This window comes from Lycium barbarum, chromosome 7 (assembly GCF_019175385.1).
Source record: "Lycium barbarum isolate Lr01 chromosome 7, ASM1917538v2, whole genome shotgun sequence".
Classification (NCBI taxonomy): Eukaryota; Viridiplantae; Streptophyta; class Magnoliopsida; order Solanales; family Solanaceae; genus Lycium; species Lycium barbarum.
This window is the reverse complement of record NC_083343.1, coordinates 87,438,898-87,458,717: the sequence shown is the minus strand read 5'-3', so window position 1 is coordinate 87,458,717 and position 19,820 is coordinate 87,438,898. Positions and strand designations below refer to the sequence as shown.

The 19,820-nt window shown below is 38.5% G+C and overlaps 1 long non-coding RNA gene across 1 annotated transcript; it reads right to left on the bottom strand.

Moving 5' to 3' along the window:
• Positions 1 to 9,005: 9,005 nt before the first annotated feature.
• LOC132602315 (uncharacterized) lies at positions 9,006 to 16,849 on the bottom strand. The gene is made up of 3 exons (XR_009567728.1): positions 16,712 to 16,849; positions 16,292 to 16,352; positions 9,006 to 10,321 (listed from the first exon to the last, which is right to left on the bottom strand). It is a non-coding gene; the product is annotated as an uncharacterized LOC132602315 (long non-coding RNA).
• Between the last annotated feature and the right edge of the window lie 2,971 nt (positions 16,850 to 19,820).

The window sequence follows — 19,820 nt, the reverse complement described above, 5'->3', positions numbered from 1 at the left end:
TCATCGTCATCATCATCCCTCCGCCCGCGTCTGCGAGCCTGCCCTGCTACCAGCGTAGTCAGCAACTGCACAGCCTCTCTCAGGGTCCGATCCTCCGCCCCTGGCTGAGGAGCTGGAGTCTCAGGTGCGGGTATACGGACCTCTGGAGCTGCTGAAGGTCCTGCTCCAGGCTGTACTAGTGGGGGTGTAGCAGACCCCTCAGAATGAGGAACATCCTCAGGCAAATCATAAACACGAGCCCGAGTAGCTCGCTGTGCCTGGCTAGTCTCTCCAATCCTCGGCTTGCCCTTCTGGGCCGCCGTTGCCTTCTTCGGAGGCATCACTGCAAACACGAAGGCGAGTCAGATCAAAATCATCCTAATAGCACAGCTCTATCGCACGATCTAAGATTACAAAGAAAGTAACATCCTAAATGCCCTGTAGCTTCCCGTTTATAGATGTGGTGCACAACACATCGATAAACAAGACTCTACGAGACACGGCCTGTAGACATTCCGAGGACAAACCGCTCTGATACCACTTTTGTCACGACCCAGCCCCGTGGGCCGCGACTGGCACCCTACCTGGGTACCCAGACCAAATCGCATATTCGTTTCCAAATCCAAACTGATTTCATAGTTTTACAAAAGTTATGTCAAATATAATTTATATCGAAAATATGTCTTAAGCGGTCATATCAAATCAAACTCAAACAAAGCGGCGGAATAGGCATCGCCGGTCAAAATACAGATATATACAGAAGGGCCATTTGGGGCCATCATATCAAACAGACCGCTTTAAGACCTGAAAGCAAAATCATACAGTATACACATAGGACCCTCACCCCACAAAGATGACTACAGGCCTCTACGAATTCAAAACATAACATATGGCGAGACAGGGCCCCGCCGTACCCAAACTGTCAAATATCCAAAATATATACAGAGTAGGGAAGTCTGTACCAAGAGTGGACTCCGAATCGAATAAGAGTACTCCGAGAAAGCAAAGAGTGGAGCCTACTGCGGAGGATCACCAAGATTTGCACCTGCGGGCATAAAACGCAGCCCCCGGAGAGAGGGGGTCAGTACGGAATATGTACTGAGTATGTAAAGCACGGAGTACAGAAATATGAATCGAAATCGAAAGCAAATCAGATGTCAAAGTCTGTATCGAAATCATATACATATATATTATGCAAGTAAAATCATGCAAACGCTTAAGAACGTGGTCGCCACTCCGACGCTGGCGCCACACACAGCATAACACCAGAAGGTTTCAAATCTCCGTACATCCCCGAACATAATCATAATCATCGGTGAGCGTATCGCATCCCGAGCCATATCACAGCATAACTCCAAACGGAACCCGGCCCTATGGCGAAGCCTTGGGAACCGTAACACAGCATACGGCCGAATTATCATATGGCGCACGAATCAAAACCGGCCCGGGAACCGGCGAACGAAGTCATAATAAGGCACGAACGGAGTCGTGAGCAAACAAATGCAAATCGTCTTTCAAAATAGTGTTTCAAAACAAAGTAAATTCATAAAGCATATCGTATTACAAAATAGTCGAATACTTAGTCGACATAAAGTTTTATTTCGCAAAGCGTTTCCAAAATGGTCCATATAATTCGAAGTATAAGTTAGCGTATCGAATTGTCCCAAATCTACCCCGCAGGAAGATGTTCCAAAGCTCCGAAGTAATATTTATATCTTTGTTATCAAAGGTGGCCCGAAGGGCAAATCGGGCATTTTTGGGGTAGCGGACCCACCTCGATTCGAAATGAGGTGGCGAGCATATTTTTTTGAGCATTTATATGCCAAGGGTCATACATAATCATTTCTAGGTCACCCGACCACATTTCGATAGGTGTCGGACGAATGGTGGCATACTAGCCAAATTGGAGCCTTTAGGCTTCAATAGAATTGAATGAATAGTGACTTTTCTGTGGATCGGGTTTCGAGGAGCAGAAATGCTCCGGAAGGTCTCATATTCGACTGACACACTAAGATATGCCAAATGAAGGAGTGGGAGGCTTTACATACCTCACAGACGTCGTAAGCTCCTCCAAGTGTCTCGTCCCGTTTCGTCAAAAATCTGCAAATGGTCAAAGTTACCAAATGAGATTCTTAGGCTCAAAGAATGCCTTAAACTCCAAAATTGCCTACCGAAATTTCGGCAGCATTTCCCCTATAAATCTAACATCCCCGAGGCGTAGCTCGGCTCAAATTAACCAATTACAACAGCCCACACATCAACAACCAAATCAAACAACAATAACACCATTCTAGTTTCAAAGTTCTACACGACTTCTAAAGTTGGCAACTTTCCGTTCAATGTTCAAAATCCCGATTCTATATTCACATAATTTGTATTCATTTAACCATTCAACACTAGTCAAACACATTCCAAATTCAATCTAGCCATACACGAAATTGCACCAAAATAAATTTATTTCCATAATTCTTCAAAACGTCTAAAATGCACTACGAGCATTCTAACTCATGTAGTTTCATTCCGAATTCATCAACATCGATATAGATTCACATCTAAAGTCCATAACACCCAAGATATACATTGATATACATAAAGATACCGAAGGTATACGCTTTCCGATAATATTCAAAATCATTTTTAAATGCCAATTTCATTCACCAATTAATCATTTACGATATATGGGCCATAACAACACATTCTACCAACTTAAACAAGATCAATTCACACCAATTTTTCCATCTATGGCTCACGGCCAAACCTACTACAAACACACACCCACACGTTTCCATTTATGTCCAAATTACGGGATTCTCGTCTACTTCCAATCCTTAACACATTCACATCAATTCTATAACATTAGAGGGTAGGAATTCATACCTTTCTTGAAACCCCGACTTGTCGAAGACGTCGTCCTCGTGCCAAACTAATTATACCCCGTTGAAGAGGGCCTTGAGTACTTCACAAATATGTAAAGAACAAGATTTTTAAGCCACCACACAAGCTAGGAAAATTTTCTTTTCTTTCTCTCTAACTCACGGCCGAAACCTCACTTTTGGGGGTGTTCTTGATTTTTATGATTAGTAATGATAATTCCAAGTCTTATAATGGATATATATCCTTGTATGGGTCATGTGCTATGCACATGACCTCAACTTAATGGGTTTGGGTTTGCCAAGGCCGGCCACCCCTCTCTTCCTTTGGGCTTCCAAATTACATTTTGGTTTCTTGGCCCAATGCTTAAAAGTCCCGTTTTGTAATTCCCAAAACTAATTTCCGAAGTTCCAAGTTTATCCTCGGCCCTCCCCGAGGTCTTAGCATTAAAGATTACACAACCAACATGGTCATATTCTCAAAAATTAATTTATGTCCTTCTAACACCCGAGTCATAATTATTTCTCGATTTCCAATTGTGCGAAAACGCGGGACATAACACGCTCCTTGGACCCGAGGTACTTATTCTTCATTTTTTCAGCCATAATACCTAGAAAGGAAATTAGAAGCGTGTCAATTCTTGTGCCTTATCAGCTGCAAGTCATTCTAGAGAGAATCAACGTAAAAAACTGTGTAAAAGAATGCCCTGGCAGGAAACTGCACAGCTGTCTACAGACCGCTATGGCGAAATCGTAATAGCGAAAAACATCCTGCCACAGCGGTTATAACAGATTCTTAGTCACTGCCACATCAGTCAACTGAGCGCCACAGCGGCACCGCTGCAGCGGCCAATCAACCGTTGTAGCGGTATCACCTTCCCTGACAGTAACCCCAAAATTCTAGATTTCAAACCCCACTTTTTGGATCAAAACTTTGCTTTGAAGCATAGATCGGGAAGAAAATCAGTGTGCATGAAGTTTAAACCCCATTGGGGTGCCATTCTAACAACAAACTAACCCAAATTTTGAGAAAACTCCAGAATCTATTACAAGAATTTTCTTTACTGTGTTCAAGTTTTGCGGCTCAAATCTGTGTTATAATCATGCTATGTTCGAAGGGAAGGCTATCCTAACGATTAACTAGTTCAGATTACTTCAAAAATTCATCCTATTTTGTGTGTTTACCCAAAATTTAAAAACCCCAACTTGTGATACCAAACAATTCCCAACCCCTAGGTTGTGTTCTAAGTAAAGTGTTGATTGTTAACTATAGAGCAAGGGGAAGATAAAATTTTACTTGATTTTGTAGCGAAGTAGTAAATTGAGGTGAATTCTTTTGGCTTGGCTGTCCCCCTTCTTCTTCTTCTTCTTCTTCTTCTTCTTCTTCTTCTTCTTCTTCTTCTTCTTCTTCTTCTTCTTCTTCTTCTTCTTCTTCTTCTTCTTCTTGTGGGTAAGAGAAAGTGGGTGTTAAGGAAGGCTGGTTAGTGTTAAGTAGGCATCCTAAGGTGCTGGTAGAGTTTAATTGGATAAGGAGTGAAGTGGGGGTAGGAGTTTTGAGGAATGGGGAGAGGTTTTTCGAATGGGTTGGGAGTGGGAAGTGAAGAAAAAAGGATTGCTGTCTTTTAATATTCTGCCAGCGGGACCGTTATGGCGGCAATAAAGCCGTTGCAGCGGCAACGCCATCGCGGTAAAGGGACCGTTATGGCGGTACCCTTGATTTCTTGGGTGACCGCTGCAGCGGCCAGTTCTGGCGCTGTGCTGGTACCGTCCCAGCAGTTAACAGCCACTATAGCGGTTTCCAATTCGGTCCATAGGATTCTTGACATGTTTACGTATATTCGAGTCGTACATCATATGGTGAACCTCTCGCAACCACTCTTTACCTTTTAATCCTTCTTGCCTTAATAAGACTTTTGTGAACCAAATAACTCCAAAATTTACGCGAATTTTAGTGCGAGTTATGAATAATCGGTGACGATCACAAGTATAGTCAGAGGGGTACATGAGTCAAGAATGTCGTTTGTAACCAGGATGATCTTATTGAGAATATGTCTAGGAGCTTTAAATCACAAAACATTCCCGACTACGTCATTCGCCCTATTCCTTCCTGTTGAATTCGAAATACGAGGGTGAGATGGTACCATTAAGTCCTAGCTACCTAAATGTGTCACCAGTCAGTGCAGATTCATTTCCATGCTGTTCGGGGATGAACGGTTGTTCAATTGGTCTCTGATGTAACGACCCACTTCGTCATTACTGTGAATTTTGAAGGAAGACCACAACATTGGCTCCTTAAAAAATTTCCTTGTCAGGTGCGTTCCGAAAATAATTCAAGTCCACCAAAATCATTGTACACATTACGTAAAGGATAGAAGCATGGGCCACCAGGCCCAGCTGAACCGCCATAGCGGTAGTGTTGTCGCTACAGCAGTGACACTGTAGCGGTCTACTAACCGCCATAGCGGTAAGAGCACATGGCCAAAGAGCCGCCATAGAGGCCTCTTAGCTGCCCTAGTGGCATAGCTGTAGCGGTGAACTTACCGCTGGGGTGGTATCGTAGAGTTAAATTCCCTATTTAAGGAATCATTTCGGGAATTGTCCCATTTTTCATAACCCTAAATTCCAGCTGCCCAGTTTGGTGGGAAAGCCTAAAAATGAGATTCTTAGTCTTGATAAGTCCTTCTAACACTCTCCAACCCTCCTTCCACTTAGTAAATTACTCCTAAACATATTCACCTAGAGAATCATCAAGTGGGTGTTTCAAGTAATCTAGAGTTGGAGGAATGAGGGGTTAGTAATATTTCCACATAATTCCCTTTAAGCCATCTCCCATTTTCTTAACCTAAAATGAGTTAATAATCGAGATACCTACACTCCTTTTTCTTTAAAAATAAATTCTTCCATGGATCTTAGAAATGGGTTCTTCCTAATATAAGCTTGAAATGGGTAAATCACTTAGCATTGTTATAGATGGAAGCTAGAAGTGGGTTAAGATCCCCAAACCTTCCCATTAATCCAAATATCCTATGAAAGGTTCAAATGGAAATTGTTAATCTTGGGTATCATGGTTGTCTCTAAACTATTTCGTGCAGATTGCGATGTGGTGATCGATTGAAAGAATCAATGGATGGTTGTGGCACCCGCTCGGCCATGAGGTAGGTTATGGCTTCCCTTTCGGTAGACTTCGGTTAGTTTCATATATTCATGTACTAGAAGGAATGGAGAATGCATGTATATGAATTGGAGATTTGGGATGGAACTTTAGGATGGTATTGATGTGTGAATTGTGTGTTCGGGCTCGTGGCCTGTAGACTCCTTAGGTTTTTTTGTTTGGTTACTTGAATATTTGTGGATTTTATGTGATTTGGGAGTAGTGAATTGTACGTAATGTATTTATGCCTTACGATAGGAAATTTTTTAATATGTGGTAAATTGTGTTCTGCCATTATTAGCTAACCTAGTTGATAAAGGGGAGGATACAAAGTACCAAAGATTGTGACTAAGATTTGGATTAAGTGTATGGTGTGATGGTGAGCCAGTGGTGAAATTATGCGTTCTAGGTTATTAGGCTGAGTTAGGGGAAGTGGCAACAATGTGTATCTACTTGCTTAATCTGTGGTGTGTTAGGGGCTAGTCGCCCCGCTATGCCACGAGTTGCTGATGGATATTGGATTTTGTTCTATCATCTTGATCATGATATTGTTTGCGTACTGTTGTTGGTACCTGTGATTCAGTTATATTATTGGCATACCCACTATTAGTATTTGTGATTCGTGTACACTGTTGTCGTACCCATCATTGGTACTTGTGATATTGAATATGATTGTTGATGTTGATACATGCATTGCACGCACTTTCATTTCATGATACACTGTTCAGATATTGATGATATATGATGAAACACTTGATGAGCTGGGCTCAGTTTTTCTTGAGTGACGTGAGATGGCTGATGTCCGATGTTCATCCCGGAATCGTTGATGGAGTGAAATTGATACTTGACAAAACTCTTTTACTTAAGTGAAGTGCGATGGCTAATGTCCGATGATCAATTCCGGAATCGTTGTTGCATGGCTGATATTCGATGTTAGTTCAGGAATCGTTGCTAGTGCATGGACTCCACGGGTCCCCTAGAGTGGTGCGGTGAGAACCTGCCGTGGGCAAAGATCCAAGGTCCTGTCTTTCTATTGGGCAAAGATCCGGGACGGGTGGCACTTAGATTTCCCGAGTCAAGCTGGGTTGTGCTACTAAGACGTAGATATTTTTGCCCCGAGTACATGTGTACACCGCACTTGCATGGTATTGCACTGCATCCATACATTATTGCATTGCATTACACTATGGTTTGTGATTGAGATGCTTGGTATTGTACTTGTGATGTTGGATTCGGACGTGATGTGTTTAGACTTGGCATGTTTTGGGACTAGATGCTTTACTTAGGCGAGGATGTGTATCTGGATTCGATTACAATTGATTTATACTTGTTGAGTTGTACTTGTGGAATTTTCTGGAGAATCCTCCATAAAATCAATTATTTGATTGGTTTCTAAATGATGTAGGATAAAAGTCGTTATAACGATGAGTTGTCTCCTGGACTTAAATGAACGACCTAATGATTTGTGTGCTGGGAAATTGCACCGGTGCTATTTGACTTGTAGTTATTAGAGAGTAGTTGTGATCTCAGGGTATTGAAGTTATGATGTACGGTAGATAAACGTATGACTAGGTTTAGTGATTATCATGGTTGTTTGTGAGTTCTTTTTCTAATATGTGTTACTAACCATTCTCAGCCTATGATACTTACTCAGTACACGTGCATTGTACTGATATTGCACTTGCTACACCCTTTTTGGGTCTAGATTGTTTCAGGTGGTTGCTTGTGATACGAAGCGGAACTGTGCGATGCCTATCTGGAAGGCCTCCTCCTACTTCACCCCGGGACCGAGGTTGATTCTTAGAATGTAGTGGAAATCATAAATCATTAGTCGCTCTTGGACTAGTCTAGACCAGGTCACGAGAAGTCAAATCGAGTTTGTAATCATTGAGGGTTGTAATCTTATCGAATCTTGAGTTTATTAAATATATTATGATGTTCCGCTGCTATTTCTAAGAATCTCTTGGTTTAAATGATTCATCCCTGTTAATTGATTGTTAATTGAATAGAGGGTTCGCCTACCGAGGTGGGAAAGGTAGGTGCTCGCGCAACCCCGAATTTGGTCGTGTTAAGATCAATTCAGCCAATATTTGCAAAATAAACCTTTATTTGTTCAATTATATTTTTAATTACGATTAAGAGTCTAGGCTAATTAGTTTCTTCTTACCAATGGTAATATATTAAAACGAACATCAAAATCCGATACATATGCACATATATACACGGATATACATATAATATATATATATATATATCACATATATATGCATGTATAAAGATCAGCCCATCAGTGAATAAGTGAAAGGGACCGAGTCCAGCTCAACACCAAGGCATGACCCGGCTTAAATCACAAATAAGAGGGGTAATACCCCATTCTTTCCTCATTTCCCACATTTCCTCATACCAAATGCACCACTACACTTTCCTCTCTCCTCCCTTTCCCTTTAACCCTAAACCATAATTACTCCGCACCTAAAAGCTTCTCTCTTCTCGCCAAAAATGGTAATGTTTCAGAGCATTGCAGTGCCTCCAGGCCTTGCCATGGTTCGTTTTGGCAAGGCATTTAATGCAACCTATCTCTCTCATCCGATTTCTACCAAACAACACCTATACAAGGTAAAACCACCTCCTTTTTCACTTTCTAAGTCAAATACTGCAGATCCTAGTAGTGATGTTGTTATTTATGAGTTTTAAAGGCTTAATTGTCATTGTTTCATGAAGTATTGGTTTGGATTGACCTAAAATGGAGCAAATCTGACCATATATGCATGTTTGCTTTAAATCCTAGTTGTTAATTTCATAAATTAAGTGTTTTGCATCTAGAAAAACTACTTGTCCCACATCGTTGGTCTTAGGTTTTGTAGTAGTTTTGGGGTTCTATTTCAACCCTCACAATTTGATAAGTTTCAGGACCTACCAGAGCTTGAATCTTGAGTTCTAATTTGTCAAAGTCCTCTATGATGAGCTGTCTATGTTGTTGTCATGGTCATAGCTTGAATCTGGGAAGTGAAAACTTTAGCTAAGGTAATATTGGTAGAAATTCTTGCCTTTGAACTTGAACGGTTACCTTTAGACCTTACTATGCATTGTTGTATAACATGGATTGAGAAGATGAGGGTGTACTCTGTTTAGTGAGTTTTTTCTCTATAATGTTGGTGTATCTAAACTCATATCATGATTAGAACTGTAGGATGAAATAGGTAAACACTGATTCTGTGTCAAATGGTGAATAAGTGCTAAACCAGAGTTGGTCTAATGTTGTTGTTTAAGGATGTTGTTATTGTTCTTAAATAGATTATGAACCACATGGCATAGAATTGCCTTTTCAAAGTTATCTCAAAGAGAGGGTAGGGAAGAGCCAAGCATAGCTTAATTCATAGTACCTCCCTCCAAATGAAGGGTGTCATGGCACATTCTATGAACCCATGAGGGGGGGGGGGGGGGCATCTCTATCAAGGCAGTGAATTGATCTCCTTAAACTTCACCAGTTTATCAAAGGTTTGAAATAGAAAGAGGGAAATTAACTTGTCTGGATGTCTAAAGGAACATTGGAAACTAAGAAAAAAAACTGGTTGTTTAAATAAGTGGACTGCTTTTTCTTTCTAAGGGAGGTGGATCAACTTGAAGTTGTTAGTAATAAGTGTTCTCTTAGAAAACTAAGAAATACTAAATCACAAGAGTTATTTTGGTCCTTTGTGTCATTGTCTTTCCCTTAGACTTGTACAAAAGTTCAGAGAGGCATAGATTCTGCCTCATCTGAACAATGATGCTGTCACGACCCAACCCCGTAGGCCGCGACTGGTGCCCGAACTGGGCACCCGTATACCAACCTGTTACATATAACCAAACTGAAACTACAACAATACGGAAACTTATAAAGGAACTCCAAAATTCGTAACATCATTATATATATATATATACCTCCCGATCACTGTTACCTGAAGAGTCACAACTAATCATATCAAATAATACGTAAGCCGACAAGGCTGCCATCACATCTCAATATCATATGCATGCCGACAAGGCTGCCACTATAGACGAATATCATACCACAGCACATCGTATAGACACAGCTGAACAAAACCTATACACAACCCACACATATGTCTACAGACCTCTAAGAGTATCGCTAGCGAAATATGACGGGACAGGGCCCCGCCGTACTGCTGGATAAACATATATATATATATATATATATATATATATATATATACATATCATAAGATCTGTACCAAAGGCCTAAACTCCGGAACAACGGAGCTCTCCAAGACAGCTGAGTAGAAGTCCTATGCTGAAGGGTCACCAAACCGACTGTCTATACCTGCGGGCATAAAACGCAGCCCCCCGAGGAAAGGGGGTCAGTACGGAATATGTACTGAGTATATAAAGCATGAAATAAGGTAAAAAGGATCATAACTGAAATAAGGAGTACAGGAAACAAGTACAATGTCCAGAATACCAAAACACTTGCCTTTGAAACATAAATCATGCATGTCAATATCATATATCATATACATATATACAGTACCCGGCCCTCTAGTGAGGGACTCGGTGAATAAAGTCATCATATGCCCTCCTGGCCGTCATAACATGTAATCATATCATCATCATATATATATATACCGTACCCGGCCCTCTAGTGAGGGACTCGGTGAACAATGTAGTGAAACTATGCACGATAACATACCCGGCCCGGGACTCGGTGAAGGACATATTGAGGCATGCACGAGCAGAGTAGTGAGAAACCATATGCAATTTAAATCATTATCAAGACTCAAACAGAATAAGAAGAAAAGGTTAACACTTGAGTATTAATAGCGACAATCATATCAAGTATCCCTCAAATGTCGTTATAGAATATATCAAGAGACTTAGAAGTCATAAACGTGTATCAAGATCACATGAAACAATTTATAGAAGTCTAGACATTAGTTATTACAGAGTTCCTGAGAGTAGGAGCTTATGTATCGACAGTTACCCAACGTACAAAAAACTAAAGAGGAAGGCTCAATCACTTGAGAATTGTAATATCAAGAAGTGAATAAGGATCATAAATATCACTCAAAACTTATGAATGGAATTACCCCAAAGTTCATATTAGTCATCACTTAAGTCTAAGACATGTCAAAAGAAAGAAGGGACAACTTTAGTTGACGACTAATCGCAAAACCGTTCGCTTCGTCGTCCCTTTAGCCTATTGAATATAAAAGTAACGTTATCGTCAGTAACTATATTTTCTAGTTCGTGAATACGTAGGCCATCGCTTATAGAACTCATTCTTTAACTTATACTTCTCATTTAAGGTTGTTCACTATTCAAGGACTTAACGGAAATCGGGCAGCATTTCCCCTATATATTCACCTAACCCGAATTTCCAATTATTCTCCTGTCAACACAGAAATACCAACAACAACAATATACACATAAAATTCTCACAACTCAGCCCATAACGATTCTAAATCCATTTCAACCCACGATTTCACATAATAACAATTTCATGTATTTTCTTACTTCTGATTTCGTCCAATTCAATTTTAATAATCCCATTACAACACTCTTAACAAAATTACACCATAAAACAAGAAAATCATACCTTAATTTTCTCGGAGAAATTTCTACTCTTAATTGCTCCAATTTCGCAATTTCTTCTTCGTCGATTCAATATCCAATGTTGCTATCACCTCCCTGAACTTGTAATTCACTTTGGAATTTAATCTAAGCATGCAAAAACCTTTTTTTTTTTTTAATAACGGACTGCCATGGCTGAAAGCAGCCATGGCCGAACCTCCCTCCTTTTTTTTCCTCTAAGTTCAATTTGTGAAATGAATTCAATTGTTGAATTGCTCATCACCCAAGTGCATATATATATGGTGCTCTTTATTTTTACACGTGTCCCTCGTTTGTGACTCATCAACATTAATTTGCTGATTTGTTTATTGTTGTTTTTTTTAATTAAAACGGGTGGGGCCCACAATTTAAAAATTAAATTAAATAATTAATTAATTAATCCCTAATCCCTACTTAATAATTTAATCATAATTAATTAGTTCCTAATGTCCAATAAAATCTCGACACCAAATAAAATTTATAATTAATTCATGTTCTAATTTAAAATTGAAATTTAAAGGTTTCTATCTCGTGTCCGAAAATGACTCCGCCTTTAACTTGAGTCGACTTGCTTGCGAAGAATTTTTTGACGTATAAATATACGGGGTATAACAGATGCATAGGAGTCCTGCACCTTTTTCTTTATACATGTCCTTATTTCTGTTAGCACTCCTACATTATTCTAGTTGTCTGAATCTATTAAACTCAATCTTCAAATATGCAATTTTATCCATTTGACCTATGAAAAGATTAGAACCATCCTATGTGCTGATTCTTGGTGCTTAAATCTTCTTTATGATCATGATTGTAAAATACTCAACCTTTCAAGCCTGTGAAGTTCTACTGTGTGCCGTTATTGTCTAGTTTCATGAAATATGCACATGTGTTTTATCTAGTCCCACATGAGTCATAAGAGTTACTGATTGGTTGAGATTATAAGGGTTGAGTAGGAGAAAATTCTTCCTAATAGATTTCTACTTGAACTAAGTGCACCTTGACCTTAGTATAAGATAGATTTTTTGCTAAAAATACATGGTTTAACTAAGTGATTCATTGGGCGATATACTTTAGGGATAGGACTTAGAGACTAGATATACACAAAGAATTTATAGGCTAGGGAAAAGAGGGAAAGGTATATACAGGTTATACACTGGATATACACATCATGTGTGTATATCATAGGCATATTGTGTGTATATGAGTAAGGGGCTAGTCATACATAGGATTTATATATCAAATAGGTGAAAAGGGGGTAGGAATCTCACTAAGCCTTGACTTTTAACTTAGTTTTCATTTAAAGGATCGGTGGGCCTAGCCCATTAAGAAAAAGTAGTGCAGGTTCTACTTAGTCCGAAATATGAGTTAAAGGGGGCTCGGATGTTTCCCTTTTGTATCCAATCTTGGGCTTTCAAGGCCCAACGACCTGAAACAGTATGCATACATGTTTCCTTGTAGTTGTGTTATATATATATGTATTCGGATATGCGTATGATAAGTTCAGCGAATTAATTCTAACCGAGTCCTCTTTCCTTTTCCCCTCCTCCACTGCATGGGCCATTTGGGTCAAGTCAAAGCCAACCTGTTGGGCCAAGGCCCAATTGGCGATTCTTTCATTATTATTGAGTCCAGCGAAGACGAAATGGAGGCTAATATATATTAGATACATAGAAGGCCCAGCCATCGGTGAAAATGGCCAACTAGGGGCTCGGTACGTCCCTAACCTGCCCTTTTTTATTTATTTATTTATTTATTCATGCTTTCTTTTATTTGAAAGTTTGTTGTATTTGGACTTGTAAATAATTGTAAAAACACTCACATTTATTGGAATCCTTATTGCATGAACTAGCCATCTCAGGACAACAATGCTTATGCCGTTTAGTTGACTTTAGGTCCCCAAATGATTTTCAAAACCCAGATTTAACGTGACTTTTTTTTAATGGGTAACTAATAAAATCACTTTTGCATAGCTAAAATAGAAGGACGAAAAGAAGATTTCAAATGGTATGATATTTTTAAACCAGATTAGCCTCTAACTGTGGTAATAAATTTTTCACAATCAAACTAATTTTCTGTACCAAAACCAAATCCAAATTAAATGATTTGGGCCGAGCCTCATAATAGAAATAGAGTTTTTTGGGCTAAAGCCTGCCAGGAACTAATGAATAATTTTTGGGCCAAGGCCGACGTAGGAAAAGATTTTTGGACTGAACCTAATTTGATTTTTTAGAAAAGGAAACAAAAATACAAAATTTTGGTCCACGCCCAAGCGGGCAGTGCAATCCTTTCAACAAAGTGTCATATTTTGGGTCTTAAAACTCAATAAAAGATAATAGTAATTATAATAATAAATTTTGTATAGACGCATTTGCCTACAAATTCATAATACTAAAATGAGTCATTTTATAAATTTAGTTCTATTCAAATAAATAAAGAAATGTTCGTAAGCACGAAAGCCATAGATAAGGCGTTCTAACGTGTTATACGGACCGAACAGAAGCAAAGTATTTTACCACAACTATATATATTGAAACACTTTTACACTTTTTTCTTGTGAATGAAATCCGTTACCCTTATATATAAAAGGGAAGCTATTATTACCAAGATATTATGAATCCGAACCTAAAATACCCATATATAAGGGAGATGTATTAAATTCTTTTCCCCCCAAAAAAAAGCCTAAATGATATGCAATAACTAACAGTCTTTTATAAAATGTGGAAAGTAAACACTAAATAAACAACTAAAGCAAATAATCATACACTGGAATTCGAAGGTCAACCGTATAGTACGTATCCTTAATACTAGGGTGCCTAACACCATCCCTAGGGGATCTTCAGAACCCTTACCTAGAACTTTGGATTACAAAGATTTTATCACTGTATTTGAATAAACCCTTCACCTTTGGTTTTCCTAATTTCCTAAAAGTTAGGTGGCTACTCTTTTTCAAAAACAAGTCCGAAAGAGCACCAATAAGTTGAAAGTAACTTTCCGAGCGCTAATCCCGCCCGCGAAATGCAAACCGTAACAACGTTCATGCCACAAACAGTCATTCAAGTTGCTCATAGTCTATTCATCTATCAAATTATCCTTTGGTGATTCAAGACTCCCTTAGCTCAAGACCTAGCTTAACAGTAATACTGTCAAAACCTTAAACTTAATGAATCAATTTTATCTAGTGATCTATTCTCCCTTTCCATACATATCACAACACAACATTAAGTAACAAACCTTACGGATGGTCCCATAGAGTTCCAATTCAATAGGGAGGATCCCCAACAGCCTAGGATAGCCAGTACTAGGCTGAGTGGACTCCAAGTCTTTCCTAAGCCCTCTGTATCCCTAGGATAGCCACTCTTTACCTTCTTACAATCAAGTGACATCCTCTTTGCAGTAGACTATAATACTAACTCAAGTTTCCTTATTCTATGTTTTGACACTCTTAGAGTTTAAAGGAAGAGTCAGTAACAACATTAAATCAAGAAAAGGAGCAACACACTTAAACATGTCCTTACAACTTAATACAAATTCAATAAGAGCATACAACCTTTTCTAACATAGATTGAATAGATTTACACTTAGCACAATTAGGTTAGTTATGTTGAAATAAGAAATAATCATTTAAGTTATATTTTCCATTCACCTAGTCTATCTTACTTTCTATCACACACAAAGTAACATACTTGACAGTTTTTAGACTGAATGAACATTGAAGTATCATAGCAGACTCATGGTAAACATGCATACTAATTCAGACCAAACAACATATAATTATTTGTTCTAATGGTTAAATTACTGATTGGGGCGAAATAGAATGTAGACACAGGTAAGGTTCAAGTTGAACCAGGCAGGACTATCATTTAAATCACACAACTAAACCAAGTAGAGGGTAGTTAGATAGGGACACAATGCTTGCTGACACTTAGACCACACAGATAATGCCAATGGATATGGGTCACATTCACTAAGCACATAGCATCTGCTAATAACCAAGGAAACTCAACAAGTCTGTGAATGAACAGAAATTTGAACACAAATACATACAAACATGCCAATATCTAAACTTGCCTAATATAACTGAACAAAAATTGAGCATGCGACTATACCATTGTCTAGCCTAACAAACATGTAACTAAGTAGAAGTAAAAAAACCATATGAAAACTACCACTAAGTGATTATTCTAACAGACATACAGTAGCAACAGTTAAACACATAGGTATGCTATTGTTTGAACTAGTGGGCATGTGAGTAAACAGAAGTTTGGGCATAACTGAACACATATGAATACTAATGATACATGATTAAGCATAACCAAACATGAACAACACCCAAATAAACTATTAAACTAACCAGTATCTAATAAGCACATGGTTAAACAGTACTCTAACTAAACAAACCTATAAACATGCTAATGACTAACTAAATGATATGACACATGCTTAACTAAACAACAACTAAACATAGACTTAAACTAAACTTGCATATATAACAAGTTGATAACTAAACTAACCTAACACATATGACTTCTAAGCTGAAATATCTAAACAATAACTAAACTAATTAGTGCCAACCCAAGCTAAAAAAAGACATACTAAACTAATCAAACAACAAACAAACCAAATGAACACACAAGGCAAAATTAAACACAGATAAATAACAAAAATAACTAAAAGGAAGAAAAATTACCTTTTTTCAAGCGCAACCTTTGTCCAGGGTGGAATTGAAGCCCTTGCTTCACCACCCGAGACTATTGACAAAATAAAAACCAAATTTTAGACTAGGAAAACTCAAATAATTAGAGGCTTCAACAAATTACTAAATCCCTGGGTAATTTGAGTTTTTTTTTCTTTTGTAAGTCAAGACTTGTGCGTGTGTAGTGATAGAAAAGGAGTTTTTTTATGTAGAACCCCAAAAATTCCAAACTTTGGTTTTCAACCGATGTGGGACTTGTGGTTTTTTGTGATGGATGTTTTTGTGAATCCTTGTATTTCAAGATAAACCAGTAAAAATTGTGACTTTTAGCAAGTAATAGGACAAGTTTCATTAAGATTCGTCCTTGTTTTACCGTAAAAATGTAGAAAGACTAAGAGATAGGATAGGGTTTACCTCTTCTCGGTGGTGACATGGTGGTTGAAATGGGCAAGGGAATTAATTCCTCTTGCCCGAAATGGGCCAACCCAGACTGCATGCGTGGCATTGTTGTCATTCTTGGCATGAAGATGACGAAGGAGGCGACTAGGGATTTCATTAGAAACCCTTGTCAAATAAAATGACAAATGGGGGTCACGTTTGGGTAGCCTGTACGCATATATGCATATGGTGGGCCGGGTTGATCCATTTATATTGGATTGGGCCTGGCCCAATTTAGTAGATTTAAGGGGCTGAAAAAAGAGAACCGGCCAATTGTGAACATGTTGTTGTAGTTTAAAGAAAGTGACTTAAGTAATATTTCAATTAGATCCACTTCAAGAAAATTAGTCCTTTCCATTGTAGCCAAATTAAAGGTGTGGAAATTAATGAATCTTTTCAATTCTAACCATTTTTAGCACATAAAAGAGATTGAAAATTTCAACTTTAGCCATTTTGAAGGTAAATGCAATTAAAGTTAAAAAATTGTAAAATTGAGACGTAATTGATTAATTATTCGGTTAATCAAATTTTCTGATTTGACAGAGTAAAATATATTTATCAATTGTCCATTAAACAGTCTTAAACAATTAATCAAGTAGTTGTTTTCATGTTACACCTCGGAAAATCTTCCGTTCGTACGAAAGTGAATGAACTAGTGATGAGTACGAGTGTATGACGTTCCATGAGTAAGAAATGACGTTCGACGACCTTAGGCGAGATTTCAAAGGCATCTGATGCAAGACGAGAAAGTTGGCTAAGATAAGGCAAGGTATGAGATGAGCAAGATAGGCAAATGGATGTGGATGATTAGAATGAAGAGTCAAGAAATGTGAAATGTTGCAGGTTTGCAATCTGGCCAGTCGGTCGTAAAGTGAAATACGGACCGTAAAATGGTATACGGTCCGTAAACTGGCCTGTCGTATTTTGGCATTCGAGACTTCAACTTTCTGCTAGATGATCAATGGTTAAATACGACCTGGAATACGGACCGTAAAGTGATTTACGGCCTGTAAATCATGGTCGTAAATCACCATGTTGCAGCCTGAGTTTCTAATTCTGCTATGGATAAACACGACCACGAAGGATGGTCCGTAAACTGGAATACGGGCCGTAAACTAAGTTTACGACCACTGTGCACTTCAACTCAGATTTTTAAGTCATTAAATAAGGGGACCAAGACTTATTTCATTTCACTTCTACATCACACCCCTTCTCTCTAAAACATCTCTCTACATTTATTATACAAGTTTTCAAGGATTGTTAGTCATCAACAACGTTATCAAGTGAATCAAGTGTAAGAAAAACCCATTAAAGATCATCCAAGTCAAGAAATTCAAATGGAGGAAAACTAGGGTTTTTGCTCAAGTGGAGTATTATAAACTAAGGCTCGTTCCTACAATATCTAAGGTAAGATTCATGATATTTATACGCTGTTTAAGATATTGGAGAGTTGAAATACATGGATTGTAGAAAAATATGGTAAAATGGGTCATGAATGATCAATAGTGACCTTTTGAGAAATAGTTTGAATTGAATCATGTTTATTGTTGTGTTGTGATATGAATGTGTTATAAACGATGTTAATATCATGAAATCGACATTGTATATGAATGGACGAGGTAGAGGGTTATGACCATGAATATGGGTGAACTAGGAGCAAATTGAGAAATCTAGATAATGTGGATGATTAATGGCTATTGTTATGATATTGTGAATGTATTGTCGACGTTTGGGAGTTGAATTACGATATGGGAAAATGTTGTACAAATAAAGGAGATGCTGCCCGATTATTCTCTAGCTTTAGCCATGTGTGCTAGTTATCGATTCTAATGATAGTATGACCTTAATGAAGGTAGAAACGTGAGCATCGGAGGAGTACGTGCAAGTGTAGAATAGTTCAACGAAAAGGTATGTAAGGCTAACCCTTCTTTCATAAGGCATGGTTCTTTGGCCAATCATTTATCCTTCTATGAGCTCATGATGTGCTCCATATGATTCTATTCTCAAAAGCTACTGAGCCTGCGATCCTTGATGTGTACTACGTTCCTCACACGACGAGTAAGCCTATAATGCTGACGTAACGATAATAATGATGATAATAATGATGATGATAGTAATGATGACGATAATACTGATGATAGAAATGATGATGATAATAATAATGATGCTAAAGGTGCCTATGGGCTATTATAGTTATGTGTGCCTATGAAGTGCTATAATGAAACCCCGAGCTTATAACGCCGGGTAGAATATATGAATATGTATGTATATGGTTACGTAACGCGCGCGCACATCTGCAGATGGTACGGATAACCCTGATGCCTTAGTAGGGCCAGGTAGATATAACCTTGAGCCTTAGTTGGCCAAGTATGTATCAAACACCGAACCTTCATGGTCGGGAATGCTATGTATATCTGTATATATGTGTATATGCTATGTATATGACATCATTAAGAGTACGAATATGTTATGTATATGAGATGTAAATGATTATGAGGGTAATTAAGTACGGATATGGATGTATGTATGCGGATACGCAATAGAAACGGAATGTCTCAATGGAAAGCAAGTATGTGCCATGATGATGATATTATTGCCTCCCCTCCTATGCTACTTCACATGTTGTTCATTATGCTTCTATATCGATGTTGATCATGCTTTACATACTCAGTACTTTCTTCGTACTGACGTCCTTTTGTTTGTGGACGCTGCGTCATGCCCGCAGGTGCACAGGGAGACAGACTTGATCCATAGCTGCTTATTTAGAGATTACATAGCAAAGCTCCATTTTCTTCGGAGCCATAGCTTTTGGGTACTTATTCTTTTGTGTATATAATTATGGGCATAGCAGGATCCTGTCCCGCTCATGTGATATGTTATACTCTTCTTAGAGGCTCGTAGTCACGTTTATATGGTTAGATATGTCTGGCCTTATTGGCCCGTGTTTTGTATATGATTTTGTCGGCCACGTCGGCCCATGTACATTTGATGTGGCATAGATGCCTATGATGTTATATAGGAAATGTTGTCGCCCAAATGGGACTAGTATGATTGATGACCAGAATGCATGATTTGATTTATGGCT